This window comes from Acipenser ruthenus, chromosome 8 (genome assembly GCF_902713425.1).
Source record: "Acipenser ruthenus chromosome 8, fAciRut3.2 maternal haplotype, whole genome shotgun sequence".
NCBI classification, from domain to species: Eukaryota; Metazoa; Chordata; class Actinopteri; order Acipenseriformes; family Acipenseridae; genus Acipenser; species Acipenser ruthenus.
This window is the reverse complement of record NC_081196.1, coordinates 51,181,010-51,192,647: the sequence shown is the minus strand read 5'-3', so window position 1 is coordinate 51,192,647 and position 11,638 is coordinate 51,181,010. Positions and strand designations below refer to the sequence as shown.

The 11,638-nt window shown below is 34.3% G+C and overlaps 1 long non-coding RNA gene across 1 annotated transcript in view; it reads left to right on the top strand.

Annotated features, from left to right (window-relative positions):
* Nucleotides 1–8,496, top strand: part of LOC131737789 (uncharacterized) — a 28,963-nt gene extending 20,467 nt beyond the window's left edge. The window contains exons 2-3 of the long non-coding RNA XR_009329413.1: nucleotides 719–792; nucleotides 8,434–8,496. This is a non-coding gene — a long non-coding RNA (uncharacterized LOC131737789). The remainder of the gene's footprint in view (nucleotides 1–718; nucleotides 793–8,433) is intronic.
* Nucleotides 8,497–11,638: the final 3,142 nt, after the last annotated feature.

The following is an 11,638-nucleotide window of genomic DNA, read 5'->3' as shown; positions in this document are numbered from 1 at the left end:
TCCCAGAAGCCTGAACAGTAGACGCATAACATTCACCTGTATAAAAAATGATATGCAGCACATTTGGTTGGAAAGATTGGTAATTGTCACACCATTTGTATGTTTAAGAAAATATGCACCTATGCTTCTTAAATGTTTTATCTAGACCTGGTGTATTGATTTTTGCAAAATCTGGCCAAAATATGACCCCTTTGGCTTGGGATGCAGTGTGCCATTTAATTGTCTGCTATCAACCCAAAGCTGTTTCTTGGGTTCCTAGTGAGACAGTGAATTTCATGTGTGTTTTCTTTGTTTCTCTTTTTTTTTTTTTTTTTTTTTTTTTTGTAAATGCCCTTGCTTATTAAACATTTGGTGGATAGTTTTATTTTTCTTATTTAATATTTCTGTGTATGCAGAACCCTTATCATAACATTATTCAAAAATTAGTCTTTACATCTGCTTTTATTCTTAATTGGATATGGTTTGTTTGCTGCTTTCCCTTTACACAATACTGTAAACTAAAATAATCTATCGGTCATTTTTCTTAAACAATATTTTGGTATTTAATATATAAAGATGCTAATAGGGTATAGAATGTATTTAATAGTTAAAACTAGTTTAATTGTAGTTTATTTTTTTGTTCCCTTCATCATTAACTTAATGTTTTCTACAACCCCAATGCATTGCCTCACAAGCAGTATGGATTTAGGTGAATCCTAATTTTTTTTATTTTTTTTAGCAGAATTGCATCTCAGGAAGAAATGGGAAGTTTAAAGCAATGGTGTGCATAAAGCTACATAATGGTATGGTCTGGTAAGCAATTCCTTTCTATTAAACATTTCCATGTAATGTATTTCATGAAATATGTTTTTTGGTGCTAATTTAAAATGTACAACACTTGCTAAAATGTACAAGTATTTTTGGTTTAACTAGTTGAAGAAAAAACATTTTTGTTTGAATTATTGACTACATCTGTAGGGCTACTGATTTTCAGTGGTTGGAATAACGACATTTTGCAGTGTTGTCTTTCTCCTCGCAACTCCAGTTTTGTGCTGGTTTTTTTTCTTTTTTTTTTTTTTTGCACATTACACCCAGCCAAGTTGAGTTAATTCGTCGTGTGACTTCACTTGCATGTGTCTGCTGAAACTCAACATGGCGGCTGCACCAACGAAGAAAGAAGGGATACTATTCTGCACATTTTGCTGTCATTCGATTGATTATGTACGAGTCAATACCATTAAAGGTAGAACAAGAAAGCTAAAAAGATGGCAACAAAAAATGGCAAAGCACTGCATTCTTATATGCTGAGAAACTTAGACCTAAAGTACTGCACTCAAGGCAGGGTTTTACGCTAAATTGATTGCATGTTTAGTTTATTTCTTTCCACTCTACCTGCATTTAATAAAGCTATAATTAGTCTTGTTAAACCATGTCTGTTTCTTAATTTAATTATCTGCTGTTGAAGAAAAGTGCAAAGCTGTTTTTCTAGCTATACATTCCTTAAAGGAAATTGATCGCTTTACTGTGTAAAGACATTCTGTCTGGAGACACACCTAGTTATATTTTGCAAATAAGACAGAATTAGCAAAGAAACAATTATGAGGATTCATTAAAAGTGTCTCTGTTTAAATTAGTCGGGTGATACACAGCCGTGAACCTGTGTAGCAACACATCAGTCAACACGCCTTTTTTATCAGTGTTTCATATTTTATCCTGGTTATATTGTAATGCTAGTACAACACTAAAGTTTTATGGAGTACTGTAAATAGGATTACTCTCACGTGACATTGCTGGACTGTTACTAAACTAATATTTTGTTGTAATGCCAGCAATAAGCTTCTTTTCAAAACACCTTAATTTACAGACTGAACTACAGTGTTAGGGAAGACTGTAAATATGATTCTCACAACAGTGCTGGACCTTTGTTTTCTGAACTGTTGTAATGTAATTCATTTTTTCCTACTTATTTTAATGCTAACAATGAGCCAAGTGAGGTTTATAAATATTATGACATGTAAGGTACTTTACTTACTATTACACCAACAAGTCTGATTGAAAATCTTGGATTTAATAAAAAAAAGTTGTAATATTTATTAATTTACTTATTTTAACTATCAACATTATATTTGTTCAGTTGCCGTGTTTAATTGTCAATAAATTGATAAAGTGGGAAAAAATGGAATTGGTCATTTTTGAGAAATGTAATTTGCTATTCCCCAGAATGGAAAATCAGTAGCCCTACATCTGCTAAACTAATCTAAGTCCCTTAAGTATAATGCAATGATGGTTTGACTTGCAATATTGCCAGTGTACGGAGTACTGTGGCATGAGACTTGATAATCTATTGCGATCCAGTGCATCAAATTTGCCGAAGACTTAAACACTACTAAAATGCAAGTGATACCATACCTCTCTGTTAACAATTAACCTGTGTTTCATCAGTGGAGAGTAGTTCTATAACTTGTGAATTATCCAACTAGTAATAGGGATATTGTGAAGGTGGCCGTGTGTAGGTGATGTGTCCTGCGTACAACTTATTTAATTGTGAAGTTTAAAGCATTCTGTAGCACTTTTGAGTGGATAAAAGGAGATGGCTGTCATTGGATGTGGGTCGTGTTGATTTTTATGGCTCAAACTTTCATATTTGATTTAATAAGTATTGGAAGGTCATGGGTAATAAGTGTTAAAAAAAAAAAAAAAAGTCATAGTTTAGACCAGGGATTAACAGCTAAAGACCCACATGTGCAAATTCTTGGATCCACTACATTCTGTACATTTTAGTTAAAGCAAAACATTTCTCATCTAGCTCTACTGTAATGAAGATGCATATCTAAACACAATTGATGGTGCAATACACAATGAAATACATTCTATAACCGGAATGGAATTTTTGAATTTGGAGTTAACCCTTTGTCCTTTTTTTTGTTTTTTTTAACTGAAGAAAGCAAAATTAAGTTTTATGTAATTAAAAAAGGTACTCATTTTATTGAGTATACATGAACAGAACAAAAACATATTTTTTTACATATGTTTTGGTAAATGGGACTTTAAAGTTCCGTTGGTACTTTAAGAACTCTAAATCCCACATACCGAAAAATAACTTTTTTTTGTAATTACCGTTGTGGACTCTTTGGCCTCATACGTCAATATTTGTACTCATTTATGTAACAATGCAGCTGATATAATATGCCTTGCCTTTTATCATACAGTAAGCTTATGTTAACCTACAGCACTAAGGCAGGACTGAAGGGGTTAAACACCTGTTTTTTATCCTGAAATTGACCTTTTTTCTATATCTTATAGATCCCTTAATTATAGCTGTGTTTATGTAATCTTTTTTTTAACCAGAATTCTAAAGTATAAATTAAGAATATTGATTCCTTCCCTAATAAATGAACATGTATTAAACTGAGAAGATTCTGATGTTTTTCAGTGGCCTAATAATTTTTTACAGCACTCTAAAGCTCAGTTCTTTTGTTTACATCTCAAAGGATTTAACTTTTCTACTAAATGCAAACCTTGGTGATATTTGTTTTTGTTGTCCAAAACTGATCATAGCTAATACCTTTTTAACTAACTCCCTCTCCAACTCTTGCTTGCTTCCTTTCAAATGTATCCTACTACCACCATGTGTGTATAAGACCCTAGGTACTTTGACTAGAAAAAAAGTTGCTGCCCCTTTGCAGCCGGAGTTAAGAGTGCCATGCTACAGTATAATGTCATGACATAACTGCACAACAGCAAAAGATAAAACATTTTGTGGATAGAAAAAAAATCTAACTAAAATACTGCTTTCATTTTGCTGCAGACACAAGAAGGTACTGAGGTATGTAGCAAGTAATTGCACTGGTGAATGTCAAGTTTTGCAGTAACAATATGGTTCTGTACCAATCATAAATTAAGTTACTGAATTTTTTCCATACTCCCTATATATTGCATGCCCAGAATGGTAATCGACCTTCATTTACAGGTTGTTGAACAGTCACCCAATTCACCTTTACCATTACTGTCACACAAGCACTCTTCTTTTGTCTTTTTATTTTCCAGTTTTGTCTTAAAAGGGACACCAGTGTTTGAGCACAACCAATGCATGCTGGACCGTAATGTCACACCAATTAACACTGAGCTGTCAAAAAAGTAAGTCATGCAATCTCACACACCCCTTATGATGTAAACAAATTTGGTGTGCTGCACAATGCAAACCGTAGGGGGAGGGGAGCTGCTGGCTAGGAACAGTGGTGTTTCTGCTCTGTGAAATCATCCCAGCATATCAGCTTGCACTCCCTCAAACCTTATAAGAAACATATAAGCATAGCTGAATTGTGCGTATCTGCCTTTTGTATTGTTCCCAACTTTCTTTTCAAAATCATCCACCATGATTGATGTGAATATGTAGCAGTCTTGCTTTGAAACATTTGTTTTAGAAGACTTATTTGCTCTGTCTTAGAAAGATGTCATCAGAACAGCTGTTTAGCACTCAGAATGCCTCTGGCTACCAACCCAGATATGCTGACTAATGCCTTGTTTCCACTGTCATTTGCCAGGTATAGCTGAGCTGGACAGTTTGGGCAAGTTCTAGTTAAAGACAGCTTTCTGTGTTCCAGTGTAATTGTCAATTGTCAGGCACAGCTGACAGAGGAAGTTGTTGTCGCAGTAAAGGTCACATTAGTGTTCTGCGATAACTCATTTAGGGAGTATCGATACAATACCATGCACAGTATCATGATATTCAGTAATATTTCAATACTTTGGATCTTATGTCCGTTATATATTAAATGGCTGCCAAATTCCTTTTTTTGCAAGTGCAAAGTGTATGAGGCTGATACGCAGTTAATAATGCTACAGCATGGTGGAAAGCTTGCTATTTTTATATATATGTTATGGACCGTTGCCGAAATCGGGCAGTTGCCGTAATGCCCGGGCAGTTGGCAGATGCCGAATTAGCTTTGAATTTTATGTCATTTCGGCATCTGCCCTGGCTGGTCAACTGCCCACAGCCACCCGGATGAAGAAAGATTTTTTTAACATATACAGTATAATACAAATAGAGTGAATGACCTTTGTTGCCTTTAAGCGCAAAAGCGCACCGCAACCAAGCCACCTGTTGCAATGTTTATTTTGATAACTTTCTGACAACGCTGCAACAATGGAACTAAACAAAATATCAATGCAGTTTATTTTCATCATGGATTAGATATAGAGGTTAGAGTAAGTGGGAGGTGGGAAACATTACAAATTGCAGTAAAACAATACAAATTTCTGAGCAGAGTTGCGTTGTTGAATGAGAGAATTCAATATCAGCGAGACTAATAATCACAGTTTTAAAGGTGGGATGCAATGATTTTTCATTTTTTCCCGAATTCACTTTCATGGTACTGTTGGTAGGTCAATAAAAGTATCTGTAGTTTTAATGTATAGTTTTTAACACTAAGTGTATAAAAAAAACAACTCTGAAGTTGACACCTCCTATGAAAAGTCCAGCTCACTCGAAGCTGAGGCTAATTTATGCGTGACGTCACACCAGGACAAGCTCACCATTTGTTTATGTTTAAAGGGTGTCAGCTGTCCAAGTGACTAAAAACCTTTGCAGCAAGGCATAGCCTACATAGACAGTGAAGGTTATCGGGTTGTGTGTGTGTGACGCAGTGTAATTGACTGTACTGTAAAGTCTGGTTACCTCAAGTAAATCCTATCACTATTGAACATCTTATTATAAAAAAATAATTAACAATAACTAAAACTTTCAGAATACTTCAGGGTCTATGTCTTGTTTTTACTGTGAACCTGAAAAATAAATGCTAATTTTTTTTGCAATCTGCCTCCTTTTGTTTTGTATACTTCCTGTCAGTCACTGATGTTCGTCCCAGTTAAATACCTGTGCGGGAGATAATTAGAGGTCCCTCACCATTATTGAGGGTGGCGTAGTCGAAACATACAATTGATCATTTAACCTCTTGTTTGATTAATAACTGAATTCCAGTAACACGCAACAGCAGAGATGCATAGATGCAACAATCAAGCGATATTCTTCAAAATAAATTCACCGTCTGAATAACAATGCTTGGCACAAGCTTTTCACTAAAAGCAGGCGTGAAAATACTGCCAACATCGCTTTCACTTCTGTCCTCCATCTACTGCATTTGTTTACAACAGTGAATGTCCCGGTGTGACGCCACGAGCGCGCGCTCGTCCGGGTAGAGGCCTTGAAGGTTTCTGAAAACGGTATAACCAAAAATTTGCATTTTTTCCACTTTATAAGTAACGAATGTGAATGAAACTTTCAGGACATGTATAGAAAGTTTAGCTGCACTCAACAATGACTTTTTGTTATGTCATTGCACCCCACCTTTAAGTTTTTAAACGTGTAAAAACCACCCAGTTAACTATAGTTACCTGAAACTCAGGAAGAACGCAGTACCAAAACTAATTTATGATAGCAATATGAATTAATCATTAATCAATAGCATACAGTTTGTATTTCTTATTCAGAAATACGAACGACAATTTGACTCAGAAGAAAATGTTTTCTTATTAAAAGAAATTTAGTTTTCGTTCTGTAAATAATTTTTACACATTCAAACAATATTTCATGTCTAACATTAGTTGACATCAGATCTCAGACAATTAGTCATTTGCCTCAGCATTTCATTAAAATAAATATGAACGATTCAGTCGGTCTAATGATTAAATAAAGTTATTCGACTGATGAACTATTATTGAGAACTGCAGTAGATACCCGGAGGATGAACACTGCTGTGTTACTTTCCATTTGCCTTTCATTTGTTACAACACGGCGCACTGAAGAAAGACTTCAGTGCGCCGTGTTGTAACAAATGAAAGGCAAATGGAAAGTAACACAGCAGTGTTCATCCTCCGGGTATCTACTGCAGTTCTCAATAATAGTTCGGGTGGCTGTGGGCAATTGAACTGCCTGGGCAGATGCCGTAGTAACATAAAATTCGAAGCTAATTTGGCATCTGCCCGCTGCAGCTGGGCACTTCGCCAACTGCCTGATTTAGGCAACGGTCCATAATATCTATCGATCGAAAACAAGTTCCCGTGTATTTAAAGGTCATTGCCACTGACTTTAAAATTCAAGTAAGTGGTAAGAAAGCACAAACAGCATTTTGGCCAGCTTCAAATACTCTAATTACAAGGAATCGCTTAATTTTGATATATAACAAAATAACACAGAAATACTTTCCTTGAAGCAAACTTTTTATAACTAGGCCAGATGTTTTACATACAGGGGTATCTTAGTGCCCTAAAACTGTGAGCAAGGAATGAAAAATGAAACACTTGTGGAAGCTGATTTACAGGGTTACTTCAAGAAATGGCTTGATGAGGTTCTTGCTTGGATCAATAAACAACCAATGAGCAAGATGGGCCATTTCTTATGTTAAGTCACATACAGCATAACACCTCCATGAATCTATACTGTTCAAATCTTTCTGAAAGTAAAATAAGTAAACACAGTATAATGCTAAACTAGGCTAACCTGGTTGATTCATGTACACTGTTAAATACATGTTTCTTTAAATAAACACAGTAATGTGTTGCATTAGGGAATACACACAAACGCTATATAACTTCATTTTAAAAAACGTGTGATCATTTTACATTTTTTTAGTGTTAGTTATTTTGAAAACTACCACTTCCAAATAATTTAATAAAATTAGTTCAGCGGATAAAAACAAAACAAAAACATATTTCTGGCAAAGAACTGCTTAACTAAAAATGCTGTTAACATACGCCATTCAATAGTGAAAAGTTCAAATTTAAGCATTCTATTTAATGCTACATTTCTAAAACAGAGGCCACTAATGTAGATGCCTTCCTCTTACGTGCTATTAGAACAGAATTACGTTTAAGCGTATTCAAGCTAAATTTGACAAAAGACAACCATTCTGGCTACTATAATAAACTGTAAGTACTTTTTTTTTTTTTTTTATCGCTTTATGCTGAACCTGTAGTCGTCTGCATTGGTGGACTTTTGCAATATGACTCTGAAGCTTTATAGGTCCTGTGCTTTCCTCTGCAGGTGAAGCGTTACATTGATCCTGTTAGGGAAACATGCTGGCAATGAAGTCTGTATTCATTCTGGTCTTTCCAACGCTCATGTATGCAATTCAAAACAGTACTTTCACAGCTATCACAATACACGCACATAAAATGGATTAACACAAAATCCAAAGAATATAAAAACATCGCTAACATTTGACATGTAGAGTTTTAATGACATGTCGGCAAATGTATTTTTTTGCAGCTTGTAGCAAATGCACTGTAATAAAGCTCAGTTAGGCAACACCAACACCCCCCGAAATCTGAACAAATTCTTTATTTTTAGCTTTCTAATCTTTAAAGGTTGGAGTATACTGAACTTTTAGCTGACCTTTCATTCACACTTTTTTTTTTTTTTTGTTTACCTAAGGATGTACGGTTTCTGTTTTGCAGACTGCCATACTACAGATGCCGTAATATTTTGCAGGTGACGAATGATCCAGATCAGGTTTAAAAGGTATTTGTTCGAATCTGTCTCTTGGTCTTTTACCACATTGATACCTTATTTTAGAAGTGTAGTTTTAAAATACACTACACTATCTGCAATACATCAATGTACAGTATTTGACATTCATATCTATGATATATATATATATATATATATATATATATATATATATATATATATATATATATATATGTAAAATATACCACACTTGTCAAAAGATAAGCTTAACTTCCCCACACCTTTTGAATTAATTTCAGAGTTAACTGAAGAGAAGCTCTTGCCTTTGTTTGTGTCACTATTGTAGCTTGAAGCTTTTAACTGTCTTTTTATTTTTTTTAAAGGTCAATTATAAGTGTACAACATTTCTTGAAAATGGTTCTAATTATCTAATTGTTTCAGCTACTACCCAAAATAAGTTATGATTTAATTGTGGTGGTATGTTGTGTAGTGAAATTTATTGTGTGAATTGCTTTGAAGACCTTGAAGTGATGTAGCAGCACATAATGGTTTGTGGGTTATATGGTGATGCAGGCCATACTGTGCTGCTTCAAAAAATACAAGGATTCTCACACCAGCCTGACAAATATGTTGAAAAATTGAATAACCTGTGGCTGCAACAGAGACTTTGTTTGGTCAATATTTAAAAGCGCAAAAAATGGATTTATGTTGGCTGTGCTTTAGCAGCACGTAAATATTGGAGTTAAACCACTTCATATGTCTCCAGTATTGATTGTGCTGCTGAAGTAAGACTGACAATATTCTACTGTCGGAAGTCTATGTGCATACAACTGAAGAATTCTGTTAGTGTGTGTTTTTGAAAACCTTTGTTTTTTGTTTTGGTTAATAAATGAGAAATCTTTAATAGTAATTCAGTCTTTCAAAATTGTAGTTACACAAATTATCAATGAAAAAATGAAGATGAAACCAAAATATGTATATAGGTACTGATGTTTTTACTTGTGTGTAAATATTCAGTTTGTTTAAAATATATATTTAATCAAATTTGTTGTTTTTCATTATTATACATCATGTGAGGTAAGCAAATGATGAATGAGAATTTGCATGACAGTTTATAAAATGGCAATTGAAAAAAATGAGCTATTTTTGCCCTCCCTTTTTTATTTTGAAAAGTGTTTGACAGCAAGAAGTAAGCAGGACAGGTTAGGATGCGCACCACCCAAACTGTCAAATAGTGATTTCTACCTGAAGTCACAGGTGCTGCATCAGCTTTCCAATCCTGGCCTAACTTGAAAGGGAAATGTTATGTACAGTGATCAACTTTTGGTTTTATGTTGTGATCATATTTTCTCTTATGAGGAATGTAATAAACGAGAACCAAAATGGTGAGTTTACTTTCATTGTATAACGTCCCTTTTACACGTTTTCATTTGACGTGTTTGTTCAAGTTAATTTTATTTCAGTTTATTTGTTGAGCTTATAAAGGCATAAATAAACATCAGTAAGTCCATTTACTTTTATGAAAAATGTGTCTTTGTCACTTTATTGTAAAGAAAAGGCAATGGCAGAGATTACAAAAACAAAATGTGATGTCTGCTTTATGTACTATTTTGGCCTGAAATTCGCAAGATTTTATTGATAGATAGATAGATATAGATATAGATATAAAAAATTTTATACATGTGAGGTAAGCAAATGATGAATGAGAATTTGCATGACAGTGTGTGTATAATATATATATATATATAAATATATAAACTACGGTATGGCATCCTCTTGTGTAGTTAATTCAGTGGGGTAAAGTAAGGCCTTCACAACCTATTCTTACTTCTGGATTTAAAAAAAGAAAAAATGTATATACAGTTCTGCAAATAAATATTGGAATACCAGATTTTTTAACAGATCTCTGAACATAAACATTTGTCTGAGCACGACTCATAAACTGGTTCATAGAGTGAATGAATAAATAAGGAATGTTTTACTACACAAAAAGTCACTTAAAGTTGGGATTATTTTAATACTCTTCAGAAACGGCCAATTGTGGACATTCTTGCTATATCTCAAGTGCTTGAGCTACAGATATTTACATTCTGGTGTCAAAGCTATAGGTGCAGAATGCATGTTAACTTAGTCCAGGAGCCAACATTGCATAAAAATTGACTTAATAGTCCCTAAACTTACTAGAATTGTAATGTCAATTTTTGTAATGTACAGGTCTGCTCAAAAATATGGATTGCAAAAGTCCTTAATTGCACAAACATATAAGGATGATTGCTTTAAAAAAAAAAAAAAAAAAAAAAAAAAAATTTAACAAAAGAACACAGTTATATATAGTTTGCACTTCCAGGTTTAATATGCATTTATAAATTCCTAATGTCAATTAACATGTGTAATGATTCATTGACAAACAATTAGATCTGGGCTCTTTCAGGGGAGTTTATTATAAAATATAAATGATATATCAATGCATTAAGTTAAATCCTAATTCTGGGTTTTGCAAAATAATGATTTCAATTTTAAATAAATATTTAACTGAAATATTGCTCACGTTAATCCTGCTGTTTCAGAAATGGACTATGAGAGAGTTGTGCAGGCAACTGACACAGATGTAATCCTCTCTGCATTTATTTTTCATCAAGAATACCTGGCCTACAGGAATTATGGGTTGAGAAGAAAGAGGTATATTCCAATCCATCTGATTTCCGAGCAACTAAGCTCTAAATTTAAGATTTTGGAATCCACTAACAGGCCTGCTTAGTGCTTAAATTTTTAGTGACTGACAGTCAGTTATCCTTTCAGGAAAGGAAAAAAACAAGTTGCAAAACTTGTTTTGGCTTCCTGCAATGATTTCACTGCACTCCTGCAAGCTTTGAGATACCATTTCATGCAGGTGAAAAAGTGTTTGACAATGTTATATCGGAGGCAAAGGAACTATTTGTAAGGCTCTACGGCAGAGAGAAATTTGACACTAGACAGACTGAGCCCATGTTTTCGGAACAGTGTCTGCCAGAACAGACTTTAGCAGCTTGCCTCCTACCGATCATTCTTTTCATCTGTATGCATTGTGTGCGCTTCACCAAATATATGTGAGCAAAAGTGCGCACATGAATGATCCAACACTTCCAGACCTAGGTAGAAGAGTAACCAGTGGTATCCTTACCCCAGTACTAATGACAAAGTCACCTATGCCAC